The sequence below is a fragment of the Bombus affinis genome, chromosome 2 (genome assembly GCF_024516045.1).
Source record: "Bombus affinis isolate iyBomAffi1 chromosome 2, iyBomAffi1.2, whole genome shotgun sequence".
Classification (NCBI taxonomy): Eukaryota; Metazoa; Arthropoda; class Insecta; order Hymenoptera; family Apidae; genus Bombus; species Bombus affinis.
In genome coordinates, this window is record NC_066345.1 from 13891038 (window position 1) to 13910395 (window position 19358).

The window sequence follows — 19358 nt, forward strand, 5'->3', positions numbered from 1 at the left end:
CTACCCTTATCGGGGGAGAGGCTATCGATCTCTCAGGGGCATACACACGAAGCCACGCGACTTTGCTCGCAAGAACCCCCGAAGCGCTCCACGACGATATATTTCTTACGATAGGCGGAAGAAAACCCGTTTGAGACATGTCCTTTGTTTTTCTGCACCACCGTATATTACTATCTGTGCCAGGCATTGTTCCATCACCGTCGCAGATTCACTTTTTTCATCTGATCTTCTCCTTTCTTTTTTTATACGATCATCGAAGGTTGAAAGAGGGTAGAGAAGTGGAGGAACGTGATTGGATAGTATGAAAATATCAACGCCTGCAACTGTTGGCAGAAACGCGGTGGAAGAGAGTATGGCGAGTTTGATTGCGTTTAAACTTTGTTGCTTGTGTCGGTGCTGCATTCTTCCGTGGTAATTTAATGGCTAATAATTATACGTTATAAAATACATATTAATTTTTCATTTTATAATTTTACGATAAGTACGTACGACGACCAAACGACTCGTAACACGTGAGATTTCCTTGTGAAAGGAAAGAAATAGGAAACCGAAAGGATATAAAAGAATTCGTCGGTCGTAGTATTATGTAGCTTACGACTTGTAAAATTCCAGTAAGTAATATTAATTCCATTCTAATTGCCTGTAAATTTTTCAAAATCGACATTTCAAAATTCTGAACATCGTTCTCCAGAACTTTTCTCCTCGTCGTCTTTATAACTTCCTTTGTGAATCTTTAATAGTTGAAATTAGGAAATTGTATTTAACTGTCTCTTAATTAGATATATTCATAACCATTTTGTACACACGGTATACATCTTTCGAAAGAAAGAAATCCAACGAGGTATTAAATATTACAAAGTTCAATCTGCAATGGTAATATCCGGAAGACAGAGGTTGTACGTTCTTGATTTCCTTCGATCTGGACGTTTAATAACTTCATTCAATTTAAGCAAGAATATTGACGATCGTATTTCACGCGGACATTGCCGCGTTTCAAGTTCGAAACGCTGGATCGGGAAACTTTTATCGTAAGTATGGCATTTTCATGGTGGAGAATTTGAGCGGAACTTGCAGATTCCCTTTCAGCAGAACTTCTCTATGGGAGACATCAAAGAACCGGTTCTTTGGTCAATTTGAAACTTTAATGAGTTTTTATCGGGCCAATCGTAACCCACCAAATGCAAAGGAAACAGCAGAATTTCGCGAGAAACGACGAGCAAAGCGCATTTGTATGTGATATGTGTCTCTAGGGAGAAGATTTCACCGTGTAATTTGCTTGGTTGAATTCCATATCTTCTACGAATAATCAAAGAAACAAGAATAGGGACAATTTTGTTGTATTTATCTTGGAAATCTAATCTGCTAAAAAATGAAATTTCGAAGAATTTGCGTGGCTTCGTGGGAAATAACAAATAATCAAGGCAACTTTCATTGTACGCGTTTATTAACATTATATGCAGAGATTCTAAAGAACAAAATACGTGTTGTATCTTTTACGGTACCTACAGGAGAATTTTGAATAGAGGAAATTGAAAAAAGATTCGAGTTCGAGTGTTACGCGTAATTTTGTTATCAACAAATGTAACGAGCTTGACTTAATAATGTCGAATATGAAGGAAATATTAATTACTTCATTTGTGATATATGCAAAAATGATATTTGAATAAAAATGTGTATTCTAACACCTTAAAATATAATAACCACGCGAAAATCACTAAATATAAGTAAACGATGTGTTTCAGAAATGTCCAATGGCTAAGGGAGGACGCGTGTCATAGAAGCTGAACTCGAGCTGAACTTCAGATTGAGGTTCGTTCTTTGTTTCTTTCAGCGTGTACATACGTACATATGTCATATAGTAATACATACATGAAATTTTTAAGCATACATATACATTGAACAGTAAAAGAGATGTAGACATTTATTGGGTTGGCAACTAAATGATTGCGGATTTTGTCAATACCACCTAATGGCAAAATCCGCAATCATTTAGTTGCCAGTTTATTCTTAGTTTTAAAACGGCGTATCAAACGATTTAAGTCGGAAATTTCGTGTTCTAAAACTCAACACAACGGGAACGTAAACGCGTTATTGATTACGAATTTAACAATCGACAAGTGTTGAGATCCGATGAAACTTCGCGATTGCGCTAATAAAAAAGAAGGAGGAAACTATTGAAGCAGCTGAGATATCAAAAATTGCACATCTCGCGTTAACTAGAAAATCAAAGATATTGCACGAGTTGTCAAATTTTCGAAATCGACATTTCTGTATATCCGATTTCTCCGTACGAACATCTGTAAACCGTATAACCCCTAGAATCTATATATCAGTCGAACATATCGATTCCGGCGATTTCGATCTCACGTTCAACCAGCTTCCGGTGTTCACATAAATCGTCACGTACTTGGGTATCGTCTTCGAGCGTCGCAGACGATGACTACGTTCCACGCGATGATTGTCAGTGCACGAAGGAAGTCCCTTATACACGCGGCTCGCATACTCGATGACCAAACGCGAGAACGAACTTACGCGTTCGTTCGAAAGAAGAGGCGAACATAATAAAGAAAATAAGAGAACCCGTAACCAGTAAGGTGAGCCAGGATCGATGGTTTTTTTCCAAAAGCCGCGTCGTTCGTTGTCCATTGAATCGTAATGTTGGAAAAGTTAAACGAATCCCCTTCGTTTCCATCCTTTTCGCCATCCCTTTCTCTCTTCTCTCGTTACTCGTTTCGTCTCTATCGCTATCCAATTCTATGCCTCTCTCTCTCTTTTTATTTCTTTCTCTTTATCTGTATGTTGTTTGGTTGCAATGGGACTGTAGTTGTACCCGCGACATCCTGAAGTTTCTCTACGCGTGGACGCTTTGTCAGGCTGGTGGGAAAAGGTATGCTTCGTTGGTTGTAATCGCGTTGCCCGGTTGTATTCATTTTTGCGCCGCTTTTGTGTAGATGGTCGCCGCTATAATGCGGCTTTATTTAGAAAATGGAAAAACACGGACGACTAAAATACCGTTTGAACGCTCGTCTGCTTTTGTCTTCGTGTTACGTGTGTCGATCAATTGGATCTCACTCTCCGATGACGATTACTTGCACTTATAACATTGCTATTGTAGTAAATCGTTATTCAAATTTTCTCTTGTTTCGTATGTTTAATTATCCATTATCATATTTCATTCGGACGTGGTCGAATTTCCTTGCAAAAGATTTTCCAAAAAGATAATTTTTCTAATTTAATAAATAATACAATTCATCGTCGATACGTAACGATATCGTTAATTACAATTGTTAATTCGAGTCGTCGATTTAGACTCTTGCATTGCCTACTTTTCAAGAACTGGTTCGTTTATTCTAAAGGATACTGACGAAACTAACATTATCTCAGCATCGTGCAGTTGGAAACATTATAGACAAATTAATTGAATTCATATTCATATCGATACAATATCTAACAATCTCGCGAATGAGATAAATTTAATTATATTATATTCTGAAACGCAACATGGTTCCTTATTAACGTATGAGGCAGCCACGAATATTATTCGGTTTATAAGTTTGCAAATGTATTCTCGTCTCACGCGTTAACGAGGAACCTTGTTACATCTCGCCATGATTTTCCAAGCAAATTATTCAAAAAGAGCAGCATATCATACGTATGCACGTCAAATTTATCTTAATGTCGTATTAATCAACGAACATATTAAAATAGATATTCTTATCCGAACCCAAATTCAAATCTTATCTTCTTCAAGAAAACCTAAACGACCTACAAAGACACGATTTAGGTGTACAGCAAGCATCTTGTAAAATAATAACGTCTGAAAGTTATGAAAAAGGTTATCCAGTGTTCGGAAGATCCACTATATAAATTTGCCTCTGGCGTTTATCTTTAACATTATTTCCCTCTGTTTGAGCGAGCGATACGTTATCACGTGGAAAAAGACGATAAGTACTCTTAAATCTCCTATTGTGAAAGCATGCACCCTTTGGGCGATCACTTGGTGAACGTAAAATACCAGTTAGATAGTTCTTGAACGGTTAAATTGGAAATCAGCGAAAGACGCAAGAGCCAAGGGGATCCTTGGCCGTCGTCTCCCGTGCTTTCACGGACGTGTCTAGATAAGCTAGCAACTAGCAACGCCTATAGCGCGCTCTGAATCCTTAATATTTCCCTAAAGGTGATATGCTCGGTCGACTATATTTCTCGCGATTTAAGCATTATTTTTCCCATCAGAAAATCGTAATTCGGTCGCTAATTACAGAGTGGCAGACATATAGGCGGACTGTCGGTTATAAATGTTAACGTATTGTCCTATATCTAGTAGATTTATAATAAAATAATTAGGAAATGAAAGCAATAGAAAGTTTTATCAATTGAAAGATTTCTTATTTCGTATTAAATATCAGGGAATACCCGAACACGTTACGACTAGATTGCGGATTTTTATGGGAAATTTAAAGGTTCAGAAATGTAGAAAATAATAAAAAATTAGGTATGATATGTAAAGTAAGGTAGTTGCTATATTTAGTAGACAAAGGGAAGTTTCTACTTAAATTTCATTTCTTCAATTTACTACGATACAACAAAGATAGGAATTTGCATAAATATCCGCAATTTAGTAATAATTAACGTATTCGTGATACATTTTCAACGTTGTTTCCATACATTTAAGCAATATCGAGTTTGATCCTTTTCTCTTTCGTGGTGCGAATCTCAAAGTAACGTAAAACGAAGGTAAAAGCTTCAGAATTGTATATAAAAGTCCCTGTGAGAATTCTCGGAGAACAAAATCTTAGTTTCCAACTGAAAGGCGCTTCTGTAAGGACACTCGAGCGTGGATTAGAATTTTCAATGGGCTTTTGTAGGCTACCCTAAGTCCTTCCAATGATTTTCAATACCTGCCTGCTTAAAATACTCGAGACAAACGAGCTTGGGAAACGAGTTTGGGAAACGATCAATAAAATAAAACGTCCGTACGCGAATGAAGTACGCAATGAATACAGATACAGAGTGATCGTTTTAATGACGGATTGAATTCCTTCGATAGTCGTCAGCGACGTTCTACGTCCTTTTAATGTTTTTCAATTGACCGCTTCGCAATTCTACTGTCTTCCATTTGCTGGAAATAATCGCATCAACGTTGTCTTCGACACTCTATTTCGATTCATGAAGCTTTCTCTAAAACTCTTCGGACGTTTTCTCTTCATCTTTTACCATTCAACCGTTAAACACTTCAAACGTTATCCTTGTTTATTTAATTTTCTATTCCTATCTTGTCATTTGTGATTTTTATAGTAGTTAATCATTTAACACGTGGAAGCTTTTTATTTTTATTGTAAATAAAATTTAAAATAGCTGTATGATAAAAGAAAAACTTCTGTTCGATCAAGGATATCCAATTTTGTTGAATCTATAGAGAAGAAGGACTTTAATGTGTATAATTCTTTTCTGTGTAAAAATTAAAATTAAAATTATACACGATTACATCTTTTTTCACTCGCTTATAAATTTATTACGTAGTGTTGTTCGATAGAAGAACTGTCATATAAAATATATATTCGTTTGATTTGAAACAAAATTAGTTACGTTATAAATGTAACGAAACTTGTGCAACTTGAAATATCGATTCCTCTTATAAACAACCTCAATGACATTTTTCTAAAATTAATTGTTTATCGTATGCTTTTAATCCATCTGACCGATTCACACGCATCCTTACTCAGAAACGTTAAAAAATGTAGGTGGTACTAAGAGTATGCATCATAATCCACATAAGAGAAGACATTTAACAACCTTCACCTTTCTTTGATGGATCAGTATAGTTTTTTTCTTCCATGGCATTTTCCATGGCATTTTTACTCTGCAAGCTACAAGCTGCAACTTGTTTTTTGTTTAACTCGTAAAATCAATAATCGCTCAATGATTAAGAAAAAGCGGTTAATCGATCATTTTTCAGTAATTATTTACAACTAAGATCGTGTAAATATATTATGTATCAGGTAAAACGTCTAAAAAGAAAAACACATTTATTCGCGTTCTACTTTCATGTACAACTTTGTTTTATTTACGCCTGTAAAAATATGAATTTACATAAACTGACTATTCTCTCGTGCAAATTAAAAAATGTTAAACACGATAATCCGTTCTCTTCTAGTTCGTAAAATTTATTCGTGAAACTTTGTTTTGTATTATTCCTATTCTACGAGAGAATTTATCAACACTGTAACCTTGCAAGCCGTCGTTTATAAAGCTTCATTAATAATCTAATTGTATGTTGTATACGTACGACTCTAGGAATATATCGACCTTTAAGGGTCAAAGTGCACATAATTCAGCGTTATCGTGTTTCATCCTTCGCGACGATATCGTAAATATAAAAAAGAAGGAGAAATAAAAGGCGAGAAGAAAACGGAAGGTCGAAACTCGACGTGGCCTCACGCTGTTTCTGGGACGGAAGATCAGCAATTCTCCAAAGATGGACATCTTCCTTTTGTGTTCTAACACTGCGGAAAGAAAAGAGGCCACCTTTGACACTTTTGGCTCTCGTATACCTTGTTGAGAGAGCAGCAGGTAAAGCTCGTTCAACTACTAATATCCTACCAGAGGTTGTGTTTCCCCCAGTGGTTATAATTCTCAGAGGATATAACTCTTGGGACGATTGGAGGCGAGTTCCGTTCACCGGACGCCCTCAACGCCGAATCCAACGAAACTCTATCAAAAGAAACGAGAGGAAAGCAGGAGAATGAGGCTAACCAACTGAACAGAGATCGACAATTGCCTGGACTTAATAGTGGAATTGGTGATAAATTAAAAGTAATCGTGGAACCGTCGATTTCTTGTCGATTCTAGTAGACCAGTAGAGGATACAGGGCGTGACAAAAACTAGCGCTTAGCGGTCAAAGATAATTTTACGCTTTCTTTATTTTTTTATCGTAATTCTATCTTGAAGTTGATTTGTACGCGTTGAAATGGAAGATTCTTTGAAATTATCGCTTCTAAATATGTTGCCATTGGTAGACGCAAAGGTTTGGAAATTTCTGAAAGAAACATTTAGAAAAATCCTCTAGACACTGTATGTTGTGTATCGTTTCTTGCGTTTATCTGGTTTTTGGGGACGAAGGTTATAAATACAACTTCCATGCAAAATGCTTCACTCTGTATCGCATGGATATCTATTTAGCTCCTTGTGTATTTTTTAATAACTTTGGGTTAACCGATATAACTGATATAAGTGTGATATTATCGAGTCGAATTCGTTTCAAGGGGAATGATATCTCGAAAACCAGCCGATACTAAGGTAATCCTTACGATATCCCTCTTTGGATTATACATATCGTATCGTACATCCTTCGCCCATTTGCACCATTGTTTACTTATTCGCAGAATACTCCTTTGACCTGGAAACATGTTCCTTGCAAAACAGCGAGCGTAATTAAATTCCGAAAGAGAAAAATAATTACGGTCGCCGAGCCTGTCAGAAACTCGCAGCACCGCGAGAACGTACAATATTCGAAATGGGGAAACGAAAACTTGAGCAAGCACAGGGCACTCGAGACCTCTCGGCTCGCCGGAAATATTCTCGTGTCATCTCCTGTAGCAGGCAGCGATAGAGTTTAATTCGGTTTTCCACGCTGGCTCACTGGCCGATTTTGTTTTCAATAAGGCGAACGTAACGCGGCACAACGGATCACGTAGCGACTGTGTTCCCACGGGATGGTCTATTAATCCCCGAAGAATTGGAAGGATGAAAGCGGAACCGCGAAAAGCTCTTGACCTCGTTCCGTGGTTAAATGGCTCGACGTTTTCTTTCCCTACTCCTTCTCCTATTTCTCCTTCCGTCCTCTCTTCTTCCTCTTCGTCATCTGTTTGCTGACCGGGTGAAAGGAATTTCCACGAGCCTGAAAAAAACCTCGTCCTCGCGTCCTCCGCGTTTCTCTTCCTTTTTTTTCCCTCTGTCCTCTTCTTTTTTTTTTACAGATATCGATCCTTTGTTTGACCCTCTGTCCCGAAGGAATTGACCGAAGGTCACGAGCAATCTCGTAACGAGCCCGAATTGGAGGGGGGACCCTTTAATCAGCTGGCTCGCAGCTTCGACTTCAATTTTCCACCGTTCGAACAATAGGTGCAATGTACCGTTGAAGATTCATTTGGCCATCGGGGCCGTTCTCGTCCTTTCCTTTTTCTTTCTCTTCTCTTTTTCTTCTTTTTTTTTTTTTGAGCACAGTTGAAATGATTGCTGCGAGGCTGCTCGTATAAGTGATATCGATTTTACGTGCGTGTGTACGTGTGTATGGTCGAGAAAGGTATACGTACAGTACTTATAGTCCCTGGACACTGCGTTCGGATATAATAATTCCATTTTTTCAAATTATTCGATCGGTAAAATAAAATCTTCCCAGTCCTTAAGGAAATTTGACAGGTAGATTTTACATATTTGGGGTGGCAACTAAGTGATTGCGGATTCTGTCATTAGGTGGTATTGACAAAATCCGCAATCACTTAGTTGCCAATTCAATACATATGTAAAAAGCTTAATACATCGGACGATGTATCGTCCGCTTCGTCGAAAGAAGATACTTATAATTGTGAAAAATAATTGCAACGAACCTACGATTCAGCCACATATATTCAGTGTTATGGGTCATCGTCCGATAGGACTAGACGCGAGAAAGATGACATTCAGATTCGTTATACGGCTAAGCGGCACGTTACATGCGCGTCACGTGTACTTACGTAGAAGAATGCGAAACGGAGGAAAGTCGCTGAATCGGGTGTTTCTCGAAAGTGCGGAATATCGTTCTACGTCCTGAACACCGCTTTCTTCTCAAGTTTTCCCGTGCCGCGATTTTTCTATCGCGAGCAACTCCTCTTTCGACCGACCGAGCAACTCGGAAACTAAAAATGTTGGAGGGAAAACTCGAGGAAAAAGTAAAAAGTCGGGAAGAAGTCTGGATTCGATTGGAAACTTGTTGTGTCAATGGCTGAACGTCGAAGGCGAGAACCTTTCTCAGCCGTCGTGATTTATTTTTCGATCGAGCTAAGATCTACGAGTCGTTTTCCAGCTTCGAATTACACGAAATAACTATGATTCGAAGTCGAAGTGTTTGGAAGGAGAATAGAAACAAATTCTTGTTGATCGTTCGAGAAACTTATTTCCACTATGCCAACAAATTTACATCGTCGTCAAATATATGACACGTCCAATTAAATATTAAACTTTCGTGAATAATCGTTATTAATTTTAGCTTTGCGCGTATAATTTAGCTGTTGTTTAGTTTTACGCGTATAATTAGTACTAGCGAGCGAAACTTTTCCTCGCACAAAAGTTCCCTCCTTCTCCCTGTTTCTTTTAACCCTTCGCACTCCGAATTTTATTTCAATTTCGTTACCAGCAGCTCCTAACGCTTCTAAGTGTTTTATTTGAAATTTACTTTAACTAAAAAAATAAGACAATTTAAATAAATAAAAGAAATTCACTTAAATACCAGTTTTATTCACACTATTGTTGTATTTTGTAATTTTTAAGTGTATGATATACCCTGGAACAATTTCCAGGATGCAATCCTGCTTTTCTTTCGCACGTTTCAGAAAAAGAGGTGGCAATGAAAAAATGTCGAGTAGGACTCGACAAACGAGCTCCTGAGATAAAAACTAATGTCGAGTCACACTCGACATAGCAGTGCAAAGGGTTAATAGTTAAACAACGATATATAATAACTCAAAAGTTTCTTCCACATAGAAGGTCTATCTACGTAGTCTAATGTAACGTAGCGTGATAGATCTTTGTTGATCCTCGTACATTTATCGAAGACACAGGAATTAAAAGTGTACAGTGTTCGAATTTTATTGCGACCGACTACGCATAGAGTCTTTGTAAAGTACGATGAGTAGTAGTATATAGTACGTTTCTGTAATATAAAAAACAGAGTTACATTAAAAAGGTCCCATGGTCCTATTGGTCGGTTGGCTGGGCACAATTTTGGGTCGATGGAGAGGCCTGCACGAACGCAAGGGCGCGTAACGCGACACGGCGAGGGTTAAGTGGCGCTGGAAAGCCGCGGGTCGAGCTCCTCGAGTCGCGGCTAACGACGTCCTATTCTTCGTCGGCAAGCGATGGGCTACGCTGACCTGGCTCTAGCTCTCGTGACTCACGGATGTTCCGTGACTTATTGTTAGTCATAGTCATGGAACACACAACCCTCTCTCCGCTGCTTGGTACCTGCTACGGTAGACGTCACCGAGTCACGAGGTTAAACGAGGTCGACGTTCGCCTTCGAAACACACGAGTCGGACTCGCGTCTCAGCCATCGATCTGTCGCGATCCGATCGATGGATCCCTTCAGCTCCGACCATGAGCCGTTGTTATCTCTTTCGATTGATCTTTCGTGTTACGTTCGATCAAGATATCGACTGTGTCCCGTTTTCTTTGCCGCAGAACGTCGGTCTATCGTTAGGAGGATGTTACGCGTGTATTTTCTCTTGTGCACGTGACGTGAATCGTGCTGGATGGTTATGATAACGATCGCAAAATTAGAATAATCTTGCTTTGATCTCTGTCGTTTGATGCTGGCGAGTGAATTAATTCGGCCCTTTAAGAGAAAATTCAAATTTTACTCGAGAATATCGCAAAGTTTCGATTATTATATTTTCTCCCGTCTATTATTCAACCATGTCGAGCAGAGTTACAGTTGGAAATTTGTAACATTCCAGAGTTATAGAGAAAAATATGTATTTTGTTTGTCAGTTGTTCGTTGAAAGCTGGTAAACTTCAAGGTATGTAGCATGGAATCGTTCAAAAAATAGAATTCGATTTGTAATGCGTATTTTGTCATATTTAACTAATGGTGTACCCGTTACGATCGCAGAAACAAATATAGCCATATTAGCGAGGCATTTAATATTCCAGCATTAAACATGATCGTTGGTCTAATCAAACTTACACAAGTTACTGTACGTAGATACTTCTGCAGGCTCAAACACGTCGTGCTAAATTATACATTCAGTCGGGTTATTACACTATTAAATGCACGATGTTTTAGCATCTGTGAACCTAATGAATTTCGAAACCTGTTTCTGTTTCTCTACAGCAGGAGTGGCGTGAACCGTGACAAATCCGCAAATTTCTTCTATCGCGATAAGTCGAAATTACTTGGAATTCTTGTAAGATTAGTTTCATAATGATATCAATACTACGAATATCAGATTAGACTTTATTCTCCTTAAACACACTCTTCCTATGCCTTAAGGACTAATCTTCTTTCTTCGTCATATCAGAATAAATGAAACAATATCTTAATATCGTGGAACATCTTTGAAGCCAGAAAGGCAATACAGGAATACGTTAATTTACCTAAAAATTAAAAATCAAATAAAAGGAATTTCTATAATTGTTCTCTATATCAACCGGCTGTGTATTGAACTTTAAAACTGTTCTTTCAAAAGGAATAAAAAATAGAAATTGTCATATTCTTCTCCCACAGTCTTGATACGATATCTATGAATTATTTTCACCGTTTTTACATCGACTACGCACGAACACGCTCTTTCTTTCGTCGTTAGCAACCGTAATCAACGTAATACCGTAGTCTGATTTCCATAAAGAACGCATAAAGGTGTGCTGCGGTTACGCGGAAGACCTGGCAAGAGCGTCAGGGAGAAGAGACTTGAAAAACTGATTTTATTGATTTTATGCACTGCAGTTGTCTCGAGTTTCTATTGACTTTTCTACGACGGGTATAACTCTTCGCGAATGCCTGCTAGAGATGTGTTTCCAAGCTGAAGGGCAGGGGGAGGGAAGAGCTCTTCTTATTTCATAATCGATATAGCGGAGGGTGCCGTGTTTCCTCCTATTTATAAGCTCCTTGTCGATATCCACGATATTAAATTCACTACCGTGACTTGATCGCCAGGTTTCAAGAAATAATTGAGTTGCTTTTAACGCCGACGAAGCCGGAAGTTAGTTACATAGCCGCACACAGATTTCGTTGAAACTTAGGAAGAATTAGTAGCCAAAGGGAAACCAACTTCTCACCGCGTATCTTGTCGTCAGTGACGACGCGAAGGGATGAAATTAACCCGTGAGTTACGTATCATGAGGAACACTATCGACACGCGTAAATGATCTAATTTGGAACTGTACGTGTTGGCACGTTTAAGGAAAATTTGAAAGAAGCAAATGTCCAAACTACAGCATTCACTGACATTTGTATGTACATTTCATCTAAATATATATAATACTATACAATACTACTATATGATATTAAATATTTTTAAATTAATATAAAATTATATTATAATATACTATACTGTACAACCCCTGAAAAATACAGTACAATAAATATAATATTTATTTCAATTAACCTAAATTTAATTTTCATATAAGAATTAAATTCTCAATATCTATTAATACAATATTAATATATTTAAATATCAGTACAAAATCATACGATACTATGCTGTACAATCCCCTAAAAATATAATAAAATACACTGTTGATTTTAAATCAACGCATCCTAGTCTTTGCAATTTGCAATTTAAATTGACGCGTTTTTAATCTTGAGAATCTTCAAAAAATCAACTCTTCATATCTTAAAATGAATCTTAAAGAATATAATTTTAGTTGATAGATGTTATTCCACGATTTGGTGGATAGGTGACATTAGTCTGCTTAGGTTGTATTTCTTTAGTTGCATTCATAACGATATAAATTTGCATAGATATTCAGTGTCTACTAGTGAAAAGAAGAACGTAATTCCAGTGATAGATACGTAGTTGCTTTTTCTCAGTTAATTTCGAAATATTAAATAATATTACAGACTATGAATCTCCATATTATAGGTATACGAGATCAATGACCAACGCGATTTATTTTTCACTGAAACACAAGAATTAAAATAAATATCTATTTTGAAAATTTATGACGTTACATTTATCGAATATAGTTACGAAATTCTATTGTTTTGCGTAATAAATTCATTAAAAGCTGTAGAAAATTTCTTTATATATATATATATATATATATTTCAATGTCAGTAAATTAATACTATTACATTATTGAGCGTTGAATTCGCCTCAATAATCGCTTTCATATAACAAAAATTATATCGATTGAAAAATATCAGACGGAAACTAGTTCACAAATTATAAATTTAAAAAATCCACTGGATAAAAATAATAAAACTTTGAATTTTTCCATTTTTCTGATAAATCTAATCGAAAATTAACCAGTTAAACAGACTATATACATATATAGATCTTTCCAAGTTGTAATTTTTCCAGTAATTATTTAATATTTTCTAATTAATTAAGAAAACATGCTGTCGCAGCTAGGAATTGTCGTATTTTTTATTTTCTTCAAGCAGGGAAGGTCGAGGCACGTGATAGATTTAAGCTCATAAATAAGAGGAATATTCCTCGAACAGGAACAACGAAGACAATGCTTCTTTACACTCTCGTATTATTTTCTTCCTGTTTTATTTGAATCTCGTGTTATTTAAAATTCATCTTGGCTTTCCTTCTCAAAGCAATACTGCGCGAACTCCATCATCTTTCATAGACCGCTATATGTTCTTGCTGTATATCTTTTAAAGTCAACGATAAAGTTAATAAACAGTTATTTTTCTGTTTACTCGAACTACCGCGCCTTTTTCATCAAAAATTTCTCCAACTCTATATTGATTTTTCTACGTATTTTCTACCAAAAATGTTTAACTAGGAATACAATTTTATTCGTTGCTTGTCGCTCGTTCGATTATCGTTGTTCGGTTAGAAATTTTTTCGTCGCTTATTTCTTGCTCATATTGGCAAAGTTTAGTTAAAACGATAAAAAGATAGAATGCTTTGTAGGTATATCTTCTATTTAAATTTCCATTGAATAAATAGCGGCAGTGACAAAATTAACGAAGCAACTTTCAAAATTCAACCTCATCTTTCGCACGAAATTAATTATAACGTAAATCTAATTTCACGAGGAAGGAAATTCAGCGCGAACATCAAGGCTCTTGCGCGGAATACTAATTGACGACGAAATATTTTTCCCCTTTCTTCGTCTTTCCGCGCTAAAAATTGTCGATGAAATTAATGAATTCGTTCAGTAACGCGATGTTCTCGCGCGGAATTAATTGCGCTTCGGTGAAACGCGAAACATTGGAATCGCCAGAGCCGTGGATTTTTCCGCGTGTGTCCACTCGGCGTCTCTTCAACCCGTTACGTTCAAGATGACGATCCGTCGTCGACCTTCCAATTATAAGTTACAAGGATCCGCGTGTTAATGTGTGACGCGTTTGGTGGGCCACGGATAGTCTACGATAAAGTGTGATAAAGTGTAACTGTGATCGTTAATTTTTAGAATTTTTATTACTTTTATCACGTACCTTCGTTACGAGGCTTCGCCCAACAAAGTAAAGTCCTGCTGGACAAAATATTGTAGGCTCGAAAAACAGTAAAAGGTAGCAGATATGTATCTTTTCTGATAGCTGTGGTAATTCAAGTATGAGGGGTGTAATCACCCTCCAAAGTTCAACAGCTTAAGACTTAAGAGCTAACTTGGAAAAGATCGGAGATAAGAAATTTTGTTCGCAAAAGTAAAATTCTTTTTAACGTGTTGGAAAAAAGTAAACAATTTTCAAGTTGCTATAAAAGAAATTGTGACAAATACATTCTGTTGTATATGTAAAATGTATTCTGTTTTATACCGTCTAAATGAAGTATAGTATCTAGAAATCAGCGAGCATTTTCTTTTTTCCGATCAAGTATCCGGAGTTCAATTTTTAACCGCACGATTAAGGTTTCATCGAAACGTTTAATCCCCCCGTTCGGACAAAGAGCCTGCTAAAACGTGTCACGTCCTAAAGGTACGGTGAAGGAGCACGCTTTTTGGACGACCGATAAACCAGGAGAAACGTGGACCAACGACGCGGAACAAACAGTCCCGAAGAAATCCAGAGATTTCACTCGGTTGATCTTTTCTCTTGTTGAACGTTATAGGCGAATCACTGTTCTTTCGAAGTATACTACACGTAAGTTCACTGTGTCACGAACGTTCTACGATTTCGCTAGGAATCAATTTATCTTTTTGTACCTGGGTATAGTTTATTTTATTACAATTATAATTCTTCGATTAAAATGCATATGTCTTTTGTTCTTTTTCTGTTTTAGTGTATTGTCTGACATTAGAAAGAACTATCGAATAAGAAGGTGAGAATTCTTGTCATTTTTCTTATTTCTATTCCCAATTTTTCTCACGAGTGGTTACTCTCTCTCCAATCGCTGAAGTTCTACGGTAGACACCGTGTATCATCTCTGCTATTGAAAGTTTTGCAAGAAGTTCGAAAGCCTCGTTAAAAGTGTGTCTTTATCTCTGCGTATCACCTTATTCTGTGTTTCCCTGAAACGGAGATTTTACCGCGTTACTTAATTAATCCTTAACCGACTTAATAATAATCGATGCCACGGGTCTACGAAATTGGTGCTGTGAGCTTCTTCGACCCAGAACGAGGAGGATTCGCTCGAACGACGCAAGTAGCCGTTACGGAACGAGGCGTGAAATAATTTCTGCTCGTGCTTCCGCTGCGCTGACGCGAAACGAGAAACGATAAATTCGCCGATCTATTGCGAAGAAATATGGAAATGGGAGGCGATGATCCCAGTGGGAGTCACATTAGACTCTAGTCATCGGTCGAGCAACTGGAGATCTTTGACCCTGTTTGAACTGATCGGCTGACGTCATTCGTGAGCTCACGTGTTGGGCTGGTTAGTTGGGAAGATCCGAAGGTCTGAGGGTCCATTCAGGAACACGATAAATTTTGGCTCGTATGCTGACTCACAATCAGTATACGTACTTACATTTAGTATATCGTGTTTCGAGAAAGGTTTTCTACGGTTTATAACGCGTAGAATTTTTTAATACAAAGCTATTGAAAGTTATTAAGGGTAGTTAAAGGTAGTGTAATAATTATTCCATCTTCACATGATAAAATGTCACGTTTATAATTTATCAGAATTTGTCACTGCGGTTTGAAGAATAGAAACGTATAATTACAATAAGTAGATTATTTGCTGAGAGTATGATAGTATAACGATGAAGTAAACGATAGCACACGTAAATCAACGAAATAAAAAGTATGACGAATTGTATCGAGCAGCGAAGTGAAAGGTATATGATTCCATTGAAGAAAGTAAATCCGAGCGTATAGGACAGGATATATAAGAGAGCGCAAAATATCTGAATTAAATGGAAAGTTCCTTTGGTATAACAGAAACTAACATTCTAAGCAATAAAAATTTAAACTTTCTTCTTCGCTATATACATAGCCAGAATGATTTAAAACTGAACATTAAATCCCACCGACACCTCGTTTTGAATTTCTTCTTGATTGATCTTTGGATCATTCTTCGACTTCGGAATTCGTATATTCCTTATCTTGAAATCTATCTTCGGCTATTGCTCCCGTACGAAGCATTTGTCATTTCTCAAATCGCGTTATACATCAATGGGAATCTTCTAATCTCGCCATACGCAGGATGCTGCTCTATCCTATCGATAAAATATTCAACACAACCGAGTACAAAGACAATGATCGTGCCTCGGTCCAATAACGAGCCAACTTGCCCAGAAATAGAAACGAAACGGGTATCCCAAGTATCTGGAGGACATCTACGGAATTAGATGGAACGATGGGGACCGCAGTATGTAAGTACGTGGGATCGTTTCCAGCCCCGAGGCCGACGCAAAGATAGCAACCGCACTACGCGTCAGAGATTTGGATGCAACTTCGATGGAAATGCAAATGCGTCATAGTTGAAGCGCTGACCAAGAAATTGCCACCACCTCCGTGTGATTTTCTTCTTTCCCTTCGGGCTACGCAATGCCTGGCAAACGCGACTCTTCCACTCGAGAAACATGCTGAGCTTTCTCTCTCTCTCTCTCTCCCTGTATCTCTGGGATCCATGAAAAACGCGCGCCAACTTTTATCCGCCGACCGAAGAAGAGTACGAAAATTTCCACGAAGCGAGTCTCCTTAGTCACTTGCAAGCCAGACCAGCACCGTGATTAATTATCCGCGACAGGAAGTCCGCAATCGTTCTAAAACGTATATCTTCTCTACTGCCAGCATACCTAATGAATCGTCGCGTCGCGTCGTACAACGTCTGCCAGTCAATATGGCGACTGTTATTATTCATCAGCCGGTGACACTGTTTCCTACTACAGAAGATTCTCTGATGTTCCACTTTTCCTTCTAATCGCATTGTAAATATGTGGTTAGGGTACGGGACTATCCGGGCAAGGTAGATCGTTGCGAAGATTAGAGTTTGGATAAAAGCTGGGTATTTACAATGGAATAGTCTGTACAAGCGAGATAGCCCTCTGTGCTTTCGTTTAAGTTGAAAGCTGTAGCCTAAGGGTATCTTCTGAAGGATTCTTTCCTATGTTTATTATTCGCTCTGTCTCTTTTTTTTATTTATTTTGTTATTATTATATCGTAAATGTACTGTACAAACGTAGTGTCAAAATAGATAAAGAAGAAAAAATTAAATTCCATTGATATTGGTTTTTCAACGCTGCCACAGTTTCTTCGTGGGTTGAACTTTCTTCGGTTTTAGAATTTGTACGTCCTTTATTTACGAACGTTTCCTTAAGTAGCATTTCCTTAGAGAGCGTTTCGTTCTTATGCAAATCCTGAGATTCCCCACGATGCTTGAATTTCATGATTTATATATCAACTACGGAAGATATTGCCGCGCCGTCGTACTTAATACAACAATTAAATAATAACCGATAAGATTTTGTATCATTAAGTAGTGTTTTCGTATGGCTATAAAAATTTCATACCATGCCAATGAAACGTATAGAATCTGACCTAAAAGTGCTTCATTGGAAAACAAGGATATGCGTCAAGAATATAAAATATAAAATATTCCAATTTAATTCCAGAGTATTTACTGTAATACTTAGCAAATAAAATAAATCTCTGTTTAGCTTTCATTTTCTTAATCGTATTAACAGAAATATCAAAGTTTCAGCACTTTATCGAAATTAGTCCGACCATGTAAGCTCTGTTCTTCTTCATATCGAACGAACTCGTCGATACACGCAAAGCCCTCGCGAAAGTGACTCATCCCACGCAAATGATCAGGGAAGCACATTGATTTCCATGCGTTATCGATCGCGTCTACGACGTGAAAGAAACAGATATTATACGAAGACATATGATCCACAATACGGTACGTGGACACATCGTCAACCAAGAAGAAGCGTTTCAACGACAAGAAGCAGGGACCGCGAGGCCATCGTCGAAGGCGTTGCAAATTACGTTTCTACGTCCCTCCGCGAAATGTTTGAGGGGAGGCAGCCATTTCTGTCTTACAACCCCTAATTTTCGTCCAAGTTGGGGGCATCTCCGGATTCGGTGCCGTCAGAAGCAACCCTAGCATCGTTCGTAACTTCCCTTTCTCTTGGTATTTGTATTTATTTCAGCTAAAAGCATAGCCAAAAGAAGGAGCAAAAATACGAAGTGGTTCGCTACAATGTAAAACTGTAGATTTCTGCATAGGGAAAAACGAATGCTTTCGAACGAATGTTCACTGGCTCACGAAAGTATCTGTTTGAAAAAATATTTTCACTTTTGTCCCCGTTTCAACGACTAAGTATTTTCTTTAAACGCATTTGTTCCTTTCCTTTGAAACTTCCTCTGACTTTTATAGTCATACGATAATACTGCGAACTAAATGGTATTTGGATTTAATTAATTAACATTAGAACTACCACGCCAGTTAAATTGACTGGTTTTACAATTTTATTTTAAAATTCCTACTTCGTGTTATATTTTTTTCTACAATGATGTAATGACTTTCGCAACGATAACTAAAAGAATAATATAATGAATTTTATTTTGTTTTTATATATTCAAACTGAAAATAATTTTATATCAAAGTTATTTATACCAATACCAGTCATAATGGCTGGTATTTGTCAAAGTGTAAAAGGGTGCTGCAGTCTGTTTATCGAACCCCAATTAACCAGTTTCCTTGTTTTGTACAACTTGCCACACGTTTTTAAAATTTTTACTGCGTATCATTCAATATGACGATATCAGATATCAGGAAAATTCCGGATCGGTCGCTGGATGCTAACACTAGAAATACCACACCAGTGAAAATGACTGGTTCTACAATTTTATAAATTTGTCAACCCTCGTTTAGGGATCATGGTCTCAGATGCATTAATAATACCAAAAATGTACTGCATAACATGGAATTGCTTCTCTAAGAAAGTAATAAATCAATAAATATAAAAATATTCTATTATTACGTATTTTTTAAAGACCAGTCATTTTCCCTGGTTTTGGTAGAAATAACTT

The 19358-nt window shown here is 37.4% G+C and overlaps 1 protein-coding gene across 4 annotated transcripts in view; it reads left to right on the forward strand.

Annotated features, from left to right (window-relative positions):
* Positions 1-19358, forward strand: part of LOC126928751 (tyrosine-protein kinase Src64B) — an 86984-nt gene that overhangs the window by 43070 nt on the left and 24556 nt on the right. For 3 of the 4 annotated variants that reach the window (XM_050744444.1, XM_050744447.1, XM_050744445.1), the window contains exon 2: positions 1743-1809. The exons of the other annotated variant lie outside the window; for it this stretch is intronic. The gene's annotated coding sequence lies outside the window, so the exon portion shown is untranslated. The remainder of the gene's footprint in view (positions 1-1742; positions 1810-19358) is intronic. 4 annotated transcript variants of the gene reach the window in all.